Source organism: Pyxicephalus adspersus, chromosome 1 (assembly GCF_032062135.1).
Source record: "Pyxicephalus adspersus chromosome 1, UCB_Pads_2.0, whole genome shotgun sequence".
NCBI lineage: Eukaryota > Metazoa > Chordata > Amphibia > Anura > Pyxicephalidae > Pyxicephalus > Pyxicephalus adspersus.
In genome coordinates this window covers 69801247-69818835 of record NC_092858.1, presented here as the reverse complement: position 1 = coordinate 69818835, position 17589 = coordinate 69801247, and the positions used below count along the sequence as shown (strand labels likewise).

The window sequence follows — 17589 nt, the reverse complement described above, 5'->3', positions numbered from 1 at the left end:
CCCAGCTTCACTGATGAAAGTGTATTCTCTCCAGCCTTGGAGAACTTTAATAAATCAGGGCCATAAGATCTAAAATAACTTTTTCCTGCAGGCAACCTTTAAGTGTTTAGATAATAGTTGTTATCATGAATTAAATAACTGAAGAAATAATTATTACACAAAAATACTACAGTCTGAACAGAAGTAAGAAGAAATGTTATTATTGCTGGATGATAAATCGAACATAACAAAAAATAATAATACACAAAGGTACTAAAAAAATCAGTACAACAGTGATAAATAAAATTTTTAGATTAAGGTTTAAAAAGTAAAAATATACAATACAAAAACACTAGATTGTCTATTTAAAATATTTGCAAGATTCACCCATTTTGTTACCCAAAAAGTACACAGTTTCATACTGCAGTCAATGAGAATATGCGTAAATACATTTTTACTTTTTTATTCATATCTTTTTCCATTTGAATTCAAGTGCAGAAAATGTGCAGTAGCTCCATTTATCCTTTTTTACATGTTTACCTATTTTATCTGCACATATTTGGATAATAGAGAGAATATTCACACTATTTTTCATAGGAACATTTTAGGTCCTTTAGTAAATCTAGTATTACAAGTTCTCACATTTGTCAAAAGAATACATATATTAAATTCCACCCTTATTAAATGATATAAAAAACACCTTTCTGTCGTTATCCACAATATGCAAGATCATTCCTTAAAATAATATTCAAATTAGAAACTTACATCGTTTAACCACTGTCTTCAGTTCCTGTGTTCACTTAAATTCATATCGCTTAATCCCAATGACATTTAACTGGCTTCCTGCAGTGAAGTCCATTCCTTGACTTCTCACAAACGAGGCCTTGTTATCCATGTTAAAAAAAAAATCTGTATTCACAATTTGACATTACATTTGCCTAATGTCCTGTAATATTATCTGGCAACTGAAAGAAGTTGTGCTTTCTACAGGAAGTGAATGACAGGGAGATACTGCAAAAGGGAGATGGAGCCCAGATAGAAGGGTCACACTGAGAATTAAATGTGCTTTAAATGTGTCATGTCCTTTGTTGTTAATTCTAATTTACTAATAAGTATTAATCGTAGTAAAATGCAATGAGCGGAAATATTAATATTAAAAACCCAGAAGTAGTTTTACTTTTAATATGAAAACATTAGACTGATTTTATTTGATTGCTACTGAAGATCAGAAAATGTACCTCTTTGTTAATTCATGAATAAGTCCAATTTGTATTTTTATTATGATGCATTGCATATAACAGCCTGATAGTGAAAACGTCTATCAAATAATTTATTTTTTTGGCATTATCATTATTAAAATATCAGCTTTATTTATAAAAAGACAAATTATTACGCAGCACTGTACAATAAATGACAGGGGGAACAAATTACAAACTTCCAGCAAAATACAAACTATGATACAGGAGGTGAAGAAGATCATACCCAAATGAATTTAAAAACTAAAAGGTGGGGGACAATGTGATAGACAGAGAAGTTAGAACTATAGTTGCTCAATAATAAAATAAAACACAAGGATGGAGAAATGTGTAGGTGATATTGATAGGTGGGGTTTTTTGGGCCTGTTTGAATGTATTTAGGGTTGGAGCCTAACAGGATAAGAGAGGGAGTTGCAGAGAGGGGACAGCTCTAGAGAAGTCTTGGAGTCATGCATCTCATGAGGTTATGACTGAGGAGGCCATCAGTAAATTAGTAGAGGAGCACAGAGGACAGTTAGGGGTGGGTATTGCTAATGTAAGTGGGACAGAGGATGAGAAGCCAAGGCTTGAATTTGATTTTGAGGTTAGTTGAAAGCCAGTGTAGAGGTATTCAGAGACCAACAGCAGAGGAGGATTGAAGGGAAGGGTAGATGTGTCTAGCTGTAACATTTATTGGTAATTGTGGAGGCAAGAGTATTATGGCAATTTCTAAACACAGCATGGTACTGTAGTTTTGACACAAGAATATGAGAGCATGTACTAGAAGTATGGTGGTTTCTAGAAATAGAAAAAGGTATATCTTAGATATCATTCACAGGTAGAAGTAACATGAGTTTTTTGGATGTGAAGAGTGAAGAAGATTGCAAAGTCAAAGGTGACACCACCTGGTATACTCGTGAGAATGGGAAAACCACTGTGTTTTTTACAGAGAAGAACCAGGGATGGGCAATGTTGACAGAACTGCCAAAACACAGCAGGGTCTGAAGTTGAATAGAGTGGGCCATTATGTCAAAAGAGTGTTTGTGGCATAAAGCATATTGAAGGGTATCAAATAATGAGTTGAAGTTGAGAAATTCTCTAAGTTTATTGTAGAAAAGTAGTTTGGAGAAACATGAATGAAGAAACAGGGTGGTAGCTGGAGAATAAAGAGGGGTAAATTGAGGATTTCCCTAGAGTAGGAAGGGTACAATCAAGGGTGAAAGTGAGAGGATAATACTAGAGGAAAAGAAGAAGTGAAACAGGTCAGTTGGCCCTTTGCTTACAGTGACAAGACTAATGGAGGTGGGAGGAAAGCAATGGATCAATGGGGCATCTGGTGCAGAATTGGTACAGTAGCAATAGGAAAATAGAGTTTGGATCAAGAAAGGAGTCAGAGCAGGTTTGATCCCCTGTAAAGGCATGAGCTCAGAAGAGTTGTTTTGCTTGTCACTGGTTAAGGTGGTGTTAAAGTGCTGAAATTTTATCTTGTATGTCAAAGCCGGATTTCCTCTACTTAAGTATTGTTTTTGCAGACATCTGGTGTGATAGGTGTGCCAAGGCTTGATTTTAGAAGGGCAGTTATGTGAAAGATAGCTGGGGAAACAGGAGATAGCTCGGTCAGAGAAGTCAAGATACAGAGCGACTCTATGTTCCCTCAGAGCCCTAGTGATTCCGTGATCCAGGCTATACATATAGACTAAATATGTCCAAGACAAGAACAGCCCTACTCTTATCATTAACTGTTGTTGAATATCAATTTCAGTGAGCAGTAAAAATATGAAAGTTGTATGAAAAGGAGGAGAACAAAGATAAGAGCTGAATGTGAAATTGGGCAGGATGAAAGCTCCATGTACAAAAATGGCCTAGAACTCAAGAGATAAGACAGGGGAAAATAAAGTAAACTTTCAGCCACTGTTTAGTGAGATTCTTATCATTTTGGTTTAGGTCAGGAACTCTTTAAACTTAGTACCCCCTTTCAACTAATGAAATGTCACACCTCTTAAGACGTCTACAAGAAGATTCCAAATGTGCAAGTAATTACTTTTCTTTAATTAAAATCTATTTAAAGAAGCATTGGGGTTCTCCAGTGTTGGTGGAAGGGTCAAGAGTGGAGCTGTGTACAGGAAATTAAAAAATTGCTAAGTAATTCTAGTTTGGATAAGCTACATTTTCAGTATACAAGAAACAGATTAGATAAATAAATCATACAGAATGTTTATCTTTATGCTTTATATGTGTTTTAAAAACAGTGACTAAAGTATCTTACTAATAAGTATCCTATTAACATCATTCCGTCTTCCATGCATACCTGATGGCTGCTGTGTGTTTACGGCTGTGAAGCTGCATTTCATTATTGCATTACATGCAGTTGCACAATGTTTTTGTGCTGAGGAATACATAAATATGTTTTATATCATTGGAGTTTTATTGTGTGCTTGCACTGACATTTTTATATTTGCTATTTATGGAAGGAAAGAAGATTTGTTTATGAGGGTCATCAGGAAAAAAGAAACTAAGCTCACATGCGATATGGTTTGAGAATATCTCTGGGGAATTGAGTGTATGTGCAACCCACCCATGTCAGGGATAAAGCAAGTGGCTGAATGAGCTGTAGATTACTTCTGGGTATTCAAAGACACAGAGGTTGTAAGCTTCAAGGTTTCCTAAATGATTTTAGAATTAAAATCATATTTTCTTGTTTCCCCATGCTCTGTCCTTTCCTTCTAGTGTTTTGTGCATGTTACTGTAGCTTGCAGGTCAGTGCATACACAAAAACATCTATAGGCGCTGTGGCTCAGGGGAGTGAGTGGATCTTGCTGGATTAATCTGTCCAAGGCTTTAGTCTTTACCGTGTATGTATTAATAAAATTACAAGGGGAGATTTATTTAATAAGGCAGTGCAAATATATCTACAGTAGTAGTTAGTCACATTCAGCTAGACCTGTTCCTGTAATGCTGAAAATCTTACAAGCCACTTTAATGATTACCGCATCCACAAATATATTATATATATTTATTTATATACTAAATTATTTTTTTAAAATTTATACCAGGTTAGCTAGACTCATACCTTTATACAGTAACAACACTCCATGTTTTCCAGTTGTGAAATAAATATCAGTAATCTTACCACAAAATGGATGAGCAGTGCCACTGGAGTGTTAGAATGTAGAATGACATTCAGTCTGAAATATCTGAAATAACCAATAGCTGAGAAGCACTAAGGTGCAATATAGAATGTAAAAAGGTAAAAACAAGAATTTTATTTAAACCAGTTGTGGAATTGCATGTGCTACAAATATCCAAAGGGCATATGTAACATTCCTTGTCTTTCTATGCTGCAGCATGACCATCTTTGGTGGCAATGTTAATGGGTAATGCAGAGGCAATGATACCCCCATTCATGCTCCACTGCTGTGAGGTTGCAGTTTACTGGCATGAGGAAGTGGTAACTGCTCTGAAACCTCACTGCCAGTGTGACCATAGCCGTACTGTTGATTGATATAATTTAATGATAAGAGGACAGGAAGAGAAAAGAACATGCTTTTGCTTTCACAATAGAAGAAATGTCTTTCCCCTATAAAAAAAATCAAATAACATAAAAATATGCACTGAAGAGCACTATGAAATTATTGTATTTCAGATACTCTATTAAAGTTAAAAACGTCTTAGAATAGAAGAGAAATAGTTGACATTAGATACAATTTAATTCTCTGCAAGTTTTATTCCACTCTGCTATTTGCCAATATCTTACTTAACAGGAGCATTATGATTATTACTTACTGTGAGAAATGCTATAAGCACAGATTACAGTAAATTTCTGTCACTTGGATCAGTTTACACGCATACTGAAATGTACAATAATTCTAGTAAATTACTTGGAAAATGCTGCTTTATATAAATACAGAGAAGTGAGTCACAGCCACTGATATTGAACATTTATACATTCTCCTAGACTGAAAGCTACACCGATACGTGAATTAAGTCTGGAGTTAAGTGGGCAGAATGTTACTTCTAACTGGGTTTTCTATAGTATACACAAGGTGGTGGAAGAAATTTGTAGGTCAGTCGGGGCTGTTAAATAAAAGGGAGGCCAAAGCCATGTAAATATTGCATGCAGCATGGATAAAGCAGAAAATAAAGGGATGGGAATATTTTGTCATAAAAAAATGTACATGTATATATAAATATATATATATATATATATATATATATATATATATAATTATCAAATATACTGTACATGTTCCAAAAATATGGTGGAGGTCACTGCACAGGGACACATTGATGATAACACAGAATTTCAATATATATAAGAATAAAGTTTTTTGTTTTTTTTAACCGGAGGTAAAACAATTGCAAAGCAAGTTAGATATCATAAAGCATTCCTACTCCACAAGCATGCTGACATTTAGAAGGAGAAAATAGCTGACATTAGAATCCCTAAAACATTTAAGAAGTCAAGTTAAGAACAGTTAAGAAGTCAAGTTGTACCAAGTTGTAATGTAACATCACTAATCAGACACAAGCCCTTTTTTATTTAAAATAAGTATGTGATTGTGATAAAAGGTATGGCTGTTACCTAGCTCTGCCAGCACAGAGCACAGGAGCAGGGTGGAGAGTAATAAAGAGATTTTAAAAAGTGTCTACTTCCCTTTATATTTTAGACCCACATTTTCCTGGTATTGGATAGGGCTGAAAGCAGCACTTAAGATTTCATGCAGCAAAAGCAAAGTGTACAGAAAGTTTGACACACAATAGATTATTGGCAGGAATAAGAGGTATTTTTCTGTACTTGCAGCATTTTTCAGGAGATAAAACATTTTAAACAAAGATAAAAGTTATATTCTTTGCAGGATGTATTAAATATATACAGAGATGTACTAAACCATTTACCATTATACTCTTCCATATTCACAAAATGCTGTAATTTGACCTAAGATGCTTTAAAATTATTTGCAACAATAAGTACAAGCATGCTTTAGCTCTTAAAGGAGTAAGTGTTCTTTTCAGATACCCAATCAGCTTAAGGGAAGTGTATTGATGATGGATCTTCCCCAGAAACTGACCAGGTATTTTTAGGGGTATGGGGTTATGCCTACATAAATATTCAGATGTCATACCCTAAGTACACTTGATCTGTAGATTTCCTTTAAGCATTTTGATTCTTTAGGCTCAATCTTTTCTTTTAAACACTGTGTAAGTACATTTCTTTACTGATTAGAAACAAGTTCTAATAAAACATTTTTATAACTGGTTGTTATTAAGGAACTACTTTATTTTATTGCTAATTTTATCTTTCAAGATGTCCTAGGACTGATTTGTTTCCAGTAAATAGAGAGCTTTTTATTTACGTGATTTGACAGTGGTTGGCTTGTAAACTATCTTTCCCAACAGTCATAAAGCCCTATGACCAGAAAACTCAAAATGTACATGGCAAATTACATCAAAAAGCTACTTAAAGTGTTTGGCATATGGGCACGCCTAATTCACCTCTCCCTGGTTTTACTAGAAGTTAGAAATAATACTAATTTCACTGAGGATCGTGGGTATTTGTGAAATAACATGCCACATATGAAAACAAGGGACTTCCCATTTTGAAGATTTAATACTTGGTGGAGAAATAGAAAAACAGATAAAAAAATTCATATATACATACCATGTAAAAATGAAAAGAAAAAAAGTATTTTTTTTCCATTGAAAACTATTCATTATGAACAATAGGAGAAGGGCACACAGTCCTGTGTTGTTTTGTTGTAATCTCAGTAAGACTGTCCATGGTAACTAGTTAAGTATTAAAGTGTAGCTAAACCCCAAAACAAAAAATGTAATGCAGTATATACTGCATTACATTTTTTGTTTTGGGGTTTAGCTACACTTTAATACTTAACTAGTTACCATGGACAGTCTTACTGAGATTGAGTGAGATCAACAGAAATAGCTATATAGAAATAGTTATTTAAAAACACACACACATACAATACATGTTTTACATATTTTGTTTATTAGTGGACATACAAAAAGAAATACCTATTTTAAGTAAAAGTCCTTGTATAGCTTGTTTTAGACTTCAGATCTATATGGAGTTTCTCCTGAGCTTCTTATTATTATCAAAAATTTGTTCATAACATTTTCGTAGAAATTCTCCTCCATGTGTTTTTTTGCATAGTTTTACTGGAGAGTAAAATGCTGTTGGCACAGAGAATGTTGGTCCCTATGGATCATCTTCTTTAGAGATTTCCACTTGTACAATCTTAAGAACCTATTCACATACATGTACTGTGGACGCACATGTGCACAGCTGCACACCATGTCAAGTGATGTTCAATGTGATGCCATTTATTCTAAATGTTACCCTAATGCACATTACAATTGCATTGTACTGCACCAAAAAGCGACTTAGTATGGTGTGTTAAGTTGTGTTGACATTAGTGCAGGTCCACTGTGATGTAGTTATTAAGCTGCCCTAACATGGTAAGCCACGACATGAACGAATAGGAACACCCATATGTTGTAGCAGGGTATATGCCTGAATGGGCCAGTAGTGTAAAGTAACTAGTGACTTTATATCAGTAACTAGGTATTGAATTTGCAGCAAATTTATGTGTGGGTGAAAATAAGGAAAAAACAGTCACTTGTGCTATTGAGTGGTTTAACTCCATGTTGCAGTGGAAGCACCCAGCAGCCTATACCCAAGTTGCATCATGGTTTTGGTAAAGGTATGATACTCTTGATATCTATTATCAGAAGAAAAAAAAACATTAGCTATGTCCCGTTATTAAGTGAGATGATGCAGCTATTTTAAATAATTAATGTATTTCTGTTTAGCTCTAAGATACATTTCTATTTATTACCTTACATATAGTAACAGTTCTTCTGTTCAAAAAACAGCTCTAACCATGATTCAATGTATCTACAAATGAATGAATATATCCAAGGTAACTGGATGGCATCTAGTTATATTTTGGGTGGTAGCTGAATGGCACTTGGTTATGCATTGGGAGGTAATTGCAGTGCATCTGGTTACACACTGGGTGGTAGTTAGGAAGCACCTAGATAAGTACTGGGAGATAAAAAACACAAAGTGAATCAGTTAAAAGTTATAAGAAATCTTGTAAATAAAGCATGCATTTACAATCAAAGTGAATCAATGACACCTCTAGCAATCCAACCCGTATATCAGCCAGCATGACAAAGGAGAGCCGTGCAGAATATCCTCAGAAAGCCTGTTATCATCAATGGGCCTGGAAAGCAAACAGCAATTTCCAGAAACAAGGGTTCTCACCATACATTGGACACCACCACTCATTGGATGCATTGAATTGCATTGTATGCATTGTGAGTGCATCTGATAAATTCTGGGTGTTGGCATAAATCTGGCCATACACTAAATAGAAAATAAAGTTTACCTGATTATTACATTGGGAATCTGGTAATGAACAGGGTGATAGCTAGTATTGTTATGATAGCTTATGATAGCTGGTGATAGCTATATGGAGTTATACTCTGAATTGTACGTACAATGTACTGGGTTATTTACTGGGTGGTAGCCACAGTGCACCCAGTTATACTTTAGAAGATAGATTGTTTGCATATGGTTATATTCTGGATTGTACCTGGTTTTCCCTGAGGAGACAGAGTACATGTACAGGATTATGCATTAAGTGGGCATGTAATCACCCATATGTAAACATAAAATAGTACTTATCTGGTCAGCTGGCATTATCAATTCATGAAAATGTATTTTCTCTCATCTGAATGTACGTTATATAAAATGTATATTTTCTCCCATGAAACAGATTTTTAACTGTTGCAACCTCCAGTTCTCACATATCAGCATTTTATCTAATTATTCTGTATTTTATCTCCAGTTCAAAAGGCTCCATTTGTAGTTCTTCTCAATAGACACCTTACAATACCTGGCAATTATTACCCAGCAGAAGCTAATTTGTAAGGAGTTCCAACCTATGGGATTTATCTTTGTTAACTGACTTTCACATACAGTTTTCAAGAATCAAGAACAAAATAATGCAATGTTGTACTACCAATAATAATCCAAGGTAATTCTTTTTTAATGAACCAGAGCAATATTATTTGTGTACATATGGTGAAAGTAAGGCAAATTAAAACACAAATATATGCAATAAAGTTTTGGGAATAAAACCCAGTTGTGTGTTGCTTCTATAAAGTTTTCTTTTGTGCTTCACTGCCTAGTTTGGTGCCACTGTAGTCCCTGCTGAAGTCAGTAGGAAAGACACTGAGTATATTAGATAGCTAGTAGATAGGTACATAGAACTGATAGAGGTCACTGCTCTTACAGCTTCTTTACAAATCAATATTTCCAAATATGTGCTTCAGATAGACCCCCGAAAAATGACTTGTTCAATATTTGATATTTCTATAAGCACAAACCATTATAAAAAAAGTGAAAAGAGCATAACACCTTTCTCTGATGTTATTGAGATAAGGTTTTCTGTGGACCTTCTTCTAGGATGACAACACTGCCCCTCCACAAATCTAGAAAAGAGTTAGTGTTGTCACTCTAGGACAGGATGTGTGCTACTAGAAGTATTACCAATTAAAAATAAAGGGGAAAAAGTCAGAAAAAATGAATGCAGTCACTGGTGAGCTGCAATGAATTTCATTTTTGTTCTTGGGTTTAGAAAAGCTTCAAAGTTACACATAAAACACCTCATTACACTCAAGCAAAACTAAATCAATAGATTTCAGGTAGAAGAATAATATAATATATGTTAATAGCAAATACAGGGGTTTACTTGCTCTTTAATTATCCCATGGTTTGCCATCACTTAGCAATTTCCTTCATGTTTTGTTAACAGGCATGAAAAATAGAATGATCCCCGCTGATAGCTGTTTATCACAATGTGAAGAACATTTGCAGAGCTGCTCCCTAGTGGAGCTATGCTTCAAAACACCATGAGAAACTGATGAATATAAAAAAGGCAAAAGCGCCAAAGCGAATCGAAAAAAAAACTATAAACTTAGGAAACCATAGTGGCTTAGAGCAAAAAGTAGAAATGTTTGTGTGAATCACAAACATAATAAAATCATTATGTGCTTTTTAATGATTTTATTCTGTGATCTAAGTAAACATTCAACTTCCTTGCTCTAAGCCCTCATGCCTTGCTAATTTTATGGCTTAATCGGATTTGATTGAACACTTCTGTTTCTCTTATAATCTGCTACTTTTTGTTAAGACTAAATATACAATACTTTATTTACCCTATGAGACTAGAAATGATTTCATTTACATCACTGAAGAGACTGTTTTCTGCTTCACAACATTATATTATGATCTAACAATGTGAACATCTAACTTTAAAGAGTAATCTAATCAGCAGTTTCTTTAGAGTCTTATAAATGTATTAAATCCTGAGTTATTATTTTCAACTTGAGTGAGTTATTTTAATTACATTGAATTAAGAGCAAAGGTGGCCAGTAACCAGGGCTGGATTTCTATCATCTGAGCCCGTAGGCTCTCTGCTACCATCACCTCCTTGGAAAAGAACATTTTTGTTTTACCAGTCCTAACCTAAGTATATTGGACAATATGCAAATACGTTTTTATGAGATTATTTTTAAATACAATGGAGATTATATAAATTTTATATATTATTTTTAAATACAATTGAGATTATATACATTTTATATGAGATTATTTTTAAATACAAATGAGATTATATACATTTTTATTGATGCTGCTACCTATAGGCACAGACCTATGGTATGTAATGCTAAATACAGCTCTAGAAATACCCAGTGGCTGCAAAATGGAAAAATATTAAAAAACATTATTATATAGCGCCATTTATATAGCGAGCACATCTAATCTTCTTTCACTGTAGCTTTTAAATGGATAGCAAATAAGTGATTTTTTCCAGAACCATATAAAAGCATGGGATGGAAAGCCAACAGTTCTTGTAAAGGCCTAACCTCAACTTCCTGTAGGCACTTTTAACCACACTTCCGTGACTCCCCTAGTTCCCTGTGTTCTCCTCAACTTTAAATGCTTCTTTATATTTTGTTCTCCCTTTCCTGCTCCTCCTCTCTATATGTTCCAGTCTTTCCCAGATGATTGAGAATTATTGCCCTGGTGTCTTCCCTATTGTGATAGCTGACCTGCAAAACAGGAACCAGTATAATTTCCAAAATATCAGAGCCAAAATGACATTGTTGCTCAGTCATCAAACACCCCCCAACACCTTCCTTCTCTTTCACCTATCAGCGTCTGCTATCTATCAGTGTAAAATATTAAAACTACCTTTGTTAGGGTGGTATCCTTATTCCCAGTCCCTATGGACTCTTTACAAACAGTGAATCTAATTGGTTTATTCACTTTCAGAACAAGTCCAAACGAGATACAGAATTTACTATAAAGTATCCAAACCTAAAACAAAGCACAAAAACAAAATGAATGCCAAGTATTAGCGACTTTACCTACTAATATTAATTAGAAATATCATTTTTGGCTCCCAATTGGACTACTGATATTTTAGACTTATGTTATTATAGATAAAAATACTGAACAATGATTCTGATACACAACTGCATAGGTGCAATATACCTGATCAGACATCAAAGTATAATTTCTTGTTGTATGCTGAATAGGAAGATACTATTCTGCAGAATATAATGAACAATCTTCTCTGCTTTTGTATCCTGAAAAAAATTCAGCCTTACTTTAGGTTTCATGCAGTTGTTCAGGTTACTTCGTCTGTACTAAAATTGATTTCATTGCTCATGATCAGCTTCTCGCAGTGTGCAAATGTTTTGCTAGTTGATCGATTTCCAGCATCATCCAGCTTTTTCCTCCTTATTCTTTAGCCAGCCCCTTTCCTTCCCCTGGATTTTAGTTCTTTAACTCACAGTTAGTATCACATGAAGTTGTTACCTAGGGAGGTCTGCATGGTGGGAAGGTATCAACAGAAATCTTCCAACCCTTTCCACCATCCATGAACTACCTGCACTGCACAGTAATTATGTCACTGGGTTTAAAACAGGATATTCAATGATTAGATTTTATATAAAAATATCATTAGCATGCTGATGAGAGAGAAAGGAGGAACCAGGTAAGGTAAAATAATGGAAAAAGAATAATAAAAATACCAAATTATTCTTATTCTCAACATATATAACATATATGTATATGTTATATATTGTTGGTACTATATAGATATATGCTAATAATAAACATTCTATTTTATATGACATCAACAATGGTCTGTATGTGTGCAGACGTGGCAGAGCAGTTGTTTTGTGTGCCTTAAGCATAGTTGGATTGACAGAATAAAACAAAAATGTGCAATTATACAAGAGCAGATCATCTGTGGACTTGAAATAGTCTGAGCAGCCACATATGCACAGCAGCAGTACTTCTGCTCTGTTATCCTGGATATTGGAGTTGAAAACAATTCAAAGTATTTTTATGTCCAATGGTCAGCTACACTTTTTTCAAAATCCTTCAATGCAGCTTATTTGAGTTCTTCTTTATTTATAAGTTTTTGAAAGTGGAGTAGGGTAAGATGGTACAGGTAAAGGAATGTACAAGCAATGAAAAGATTATAACATGAATATGGGGGTTGGAGTTCAACAGGAAAAAAAAGACCTCTAGGCTTAGAAATGAGAATAAACCATTATTAAATCAAATGCAGTAGTAGTATGCAAGGTGACAATCATAACTGAACATTGGGGGAATTGAGTTAAACAATCTCATGGGGCAGGGAATGGGACATGGAATGGATTGGGGGGAAAGAGTTACGTAGGGGGACTATGGAACGAGGGTAGAGCAGCAAGGTAATGAAGGCCATGAGTGGTGTAGTCAGGCGTGAACTAAAGGGTCTAGACTACTTACTCATTAGTAAGGTTAGAAATTGGGTCCAGTAGAACCATGTGTTGGAGACTTTACTGCTGTTTCCCCAAATGGAGGCAGTTAAATGCTCCATACCGTGTATCTCATTGACTCTCCGCAACCACAGGCTCACCAGAGGGGGGGCTCAGATTTATAGGCTGCTATGCATAAGTTGGCTGCTACAAAAAGGTGCCTAATCACAAAGTGTTTGTATATTTTCAAGGAGAATGAGTTATGTTGTAAAAGAAAAAAGGCAGAATCGTCAGGGACATGTTTGTCTGTCATCTGTTAAACAACAGATCACACCGTTAACCAGAAATGCCACAGTCGCGGGCATTCCCAAAAAATATAGAGGATGGAATCCACCGCCGTCTGACATCTACAACACCCATCAGTCACACTCAAAGAAGACAGTGGGGTTTCTCGGGAATACGGTACTATCTTGATAACATTTGGAAACTAGATTCCTGGAATCTATTACTGAGGGACGTCCAGTATAAGATTCTCTCCTTTTGTTCCCTTGACAGTGTAATTTTTTTTCTTATCAATATTAGCAATAAGGTCACTTGACAAGGAATGGATTTGTGCTGCTATCACTACATACTAAACCATATGCTGTAAAAGAAAAGGTTTGTGCATTTAAGCAACACCATTTTGTTTGGTAGTAGTTTGTATAGCACAGTATGATTAATTTATTATTCTATTGGAAGTTGTCTAATAGGCATGTATTGTAATTGGATTTCATTCAAATGTTCATGCATCTGTTTTTACAGTAATGAATCATATAAAGTGAATTGGATTTATCTCATTGTACTTGTTTACAATGTATGGTCTAAGCAAGGCAATGTTTTATTACAGTGAGATAGTATGCTATATACAAAAAAGAAGAAGCCGTCTACCTGTCTTTCTGTAGCAATGACTAAATTACAGGTTGCCTTATCTTCATTGCATTGTAGTTATTCTCTGCTCATAAAAGTGTCAACATATTTAATTCCTTGACATTATCAGTCTATGCATTTTCAGAGTTTTGCAAGCTAATGAGTCTAGTCTAATTTCTCTGTTCATCACCATTTAAATACAGCATTTACCTATTAAACTAAAAAGGTTGCAACTCTTAGGAGAGAAATAGTATTGTTTATGTGCATTTTATGTATATCTGTGTTCAAAAATATTATATATATTTATAACAGATGAAGAGCATTGGCTAGAAACTCAGCACCATAACAATTAGCATTTGGTAATATAACTGAATAGTTGATAATAGCCATAATATGAAGTCCCATGACAGAGTACCTTTAACCAATACAACCCAAACTGGAAACCATGAGTAGCACAAATACCCTATGTATCAAAGCAGCAGAGAATAGAAAACTCAGATGTTTTTCTCACTATCCTGCAAAAAATATAGATGAAGATAGATTGGTTTCATTTTAGGATCTGCAAAGTTCTGAAGACAATATCAAAGTTCTAAAGACAAAATCCTGTACCTGTGTTTTACATGCCTATGTTCATTCAGTTCCATTTGACTCCACATATGTATGGGGCTTCTCTTTCAACTGAAAAGGTTAAAACAATACTAACATTAACTATCTTTATATATGTCAAGGAACTTATAATGTAAATCAGATAAATTGTCTATAAGAAATAATTACATGCATATTCTTTATAGGGAGTTCATTTCTGTATTTATTCATCCGGTTTCACTGTACTATATAGCCCTTACTAGAAAATTGACAGCTGATTTGTTCCTACATGCAACTTTCTTATGCTCTGTTAGACATGCTGGAGATCATTCAGTGCCAGCCGGGATTGCAGGGCATCCAGGCAACCAAGCTGCTTGACAGTTGTCAACTTTGACAGTTCCATGGAGCGATCAGACAGGGAATAATTCTAATTGCAGAAGCAACATCGCCAGTCTGCAAATCTTGAGAAATCTTTCAGAAATGTATTCCAGAAAACACGGATTATACATGAACTCCAGATATACACAAACATTTTTGGTCAAGCAGTAAAGCACTTCAAGTACACCTGAATTTACCTCTGTAGCTATAGACATTGTTGAGGAATTAATCTTCAATGTTTATAAGATACTAAAATCTCAGTCTCTTAATTTCTGTGAAAACAGATCTTCACAGCCTGCAGAAATACACACCTTTTGGCATAGGTGAATAGGATATATAGTTGGAGTTTAGCTTTAAACAAAAGGAAAAGGGAAAGTTCCAATGCAAGCACAATTCTAAGTAGTGTAGGATGTCTCTATAAACATAATAATCGATTACCTGCTGTAACCCTAAACTCTCTCTATGCTTTCACTTCTGTGATTGTTCTTACAGCTTCAAATGATGTCCCTGCAGTTTATCATTCTCATTTAAAAAAAGACCCTAATATAATAGCCACCTTTTATAATTCATTTTTTTTTTATACCATGCGCCATTTAATTAATGTTAACACTAATAAGGTAAGACATTCACTTCAGTAATGGGTACAGTTATAATTACAAGAAAATATTTCTCAGATTTGCTTCTTCTCTATCACACAAGATAGACCATTAATTCCTATTAAACAATGTGCTTGTGAACTCAGGTGGAGCTGTCTTATTAGGTAGTTCTTAAAAACATCATAACAATATACAGCTTTCTGTGCAGAAGAAAGTCACCTTTGTAAGATGTCTGTCAAAATACATCACAATGGCCTAGTAAACACATTATGTAGATTAACACAATAACGTAATTAGTAATCTTTTTGCAATGCTTATTGTGGACCTGAGCTAAAAATGTGAGATTTATTATGTTACAATGGATGTTTATAAATGTAAATGTGCCTACCTTGCAAAAGTCTGAAAAATAGCAGTAATGTTCCTTGTATGTGACCGTCCCTAGGCACTTCTATGGTCACAAACTTATAGTTGTATATCTGCAGTGTGAGATTTTGATCTACAAATTTCTGGAGATTTAAAGTGAGATTTAGTGATGTTAAGGGGTGTAGTCATAAAAAAAGAAGGCGCATGGTACTATCTATGGCGAGCGCCCACCCCACTACACCCCTGCCTATGTGTCACTCAAAGGGGAAGAAACTTCCCCCAGAGTGGCATCATGATACCAGATCCCACCCACTGCCCTGAGCCTGCAATTGCATACGGGATACATGGACTGCGGCTCTGGCCAGTGCGCCCCTCTCCTTCTCCTGACCCCACAGGGGGCAGGCCAGCCAGAGCTGTGGATCACCAAAGAATTCTTTACAAAATAGGAGTGGGCACGCATGCCCATTCCCGAAAAAAGTGAGGACATGGCGTTCCCACCCATGCCCGCCCCATTACACCCCTGGTGATGGTATTACTCTAGTGCTCACAGTTCTATTTGCTGGAGGTCCTAACATGAGGAAGTCCTCCCTCTACTAAGACCTGCAGACAGAGACTCCAATGAAGGAAGAGAGACAAGCAGGGGCATCCTGATCCAAGGACTGCAAAAGTACAATAGTCCTTGTGAACTGGTTAGTTGTTGAGGAATCCAGCATGAAGGATCACTTTAAAATTTATTGGGCAACCTTACCAAATTTTAACCCTAAACCTTTTCACCACCAATTGCTCCCAGAAAAAAAATTCAATTGGGTGTCAATTCCTTAGGTTTTTTTTTACTCATTTTTACTGATCCCTCCAATAACACACTTCATGTCCTGGAGTAGCAATGTTCACCCACTGAGGCTGATTTACCAAAGAACTTGAGAATCTCAACACAGGAAATTCTGTGAGGTTTCATTTTAATTATCTGATCATATGAAAAAAAACTCCTGTTTATTTATTTATTTGACATGATTGGATAATTGAAGTGAATACTGTGTGAAGATTTCATTCCACTGTAGGAGGCAAACACAATTTCTAACAAGTTTAGCTGTCATTGTTCAGAACTTGCCAATGAGAGTTGTGCTACACACTGTACACCAGTGTGAACTTTGTACCTGAGTACTTTGTACTTTGTACTCAGGTACAAAGACTATCCACAATCCCTGCTTCTGATCAGTGATTTAAAGCAGAACTAAACCCAACCACTTGATTGGCTGTGCCAGGATGACGTAATTCATCCCTAGCACATGCAGGGGGAGCCGGGATTGGTGGGTTTCCTCGGCATCCAAAGCTGACTCTGCGCATGCATCTGCCTCTGTGACTGTGATCTGCAATGGGCCCCTGTTACTAAGGTCTTCAAAGGGAACCCATGACTGGGGCTTTCGCTGAGGTCTGTAGTGGGGCAGTAGGGGTCCTTGTGTTACTGTGGTTTGTCATTGAGATCTGCACAATGATGGAGGGGGTCTATCACTGAGGTCTGCACTGGAGGTCTTTTTAACAATACTCCTTTCAAATACACGCAATACTCAATAGGCAGAAGTGCTATTTAGCCACAAAACGTTTCTGTCGCCAGGTGAAAGTGGAGAGTTTGGTTAGCCAGCAAGGGAGCCAAATAGAAGTTTGACTCTTAACTTGGCTGGCTTAATTGGTTGACTGGCACCTGGCTG

At 35.6% G+C, this 17589-nt stretch overlaps 1 long non-coding RNA gene across 1 annotated transcript; it reads right to left on the bottom strand.

Annotated features, from left to right (window-relative positions):
- Window positions 1-7197: 7197 nt before the first annotated feature.
- Window positions 7198-14854, bottom strand: LOC140332343 (uncharacterized). The gene is made up of 2 exons (XR_011921107.1): window positions 11497-14854; window positions 7198-8277 (listed from the first exon to the last, which is right to left on the bottom strand). It is a non-coding gene; the product is annotated as an uncharacterized lncRNA (long non-coding RNA).
- Window positions 14855-17589: the final 2735 nt, after the last annotated feature.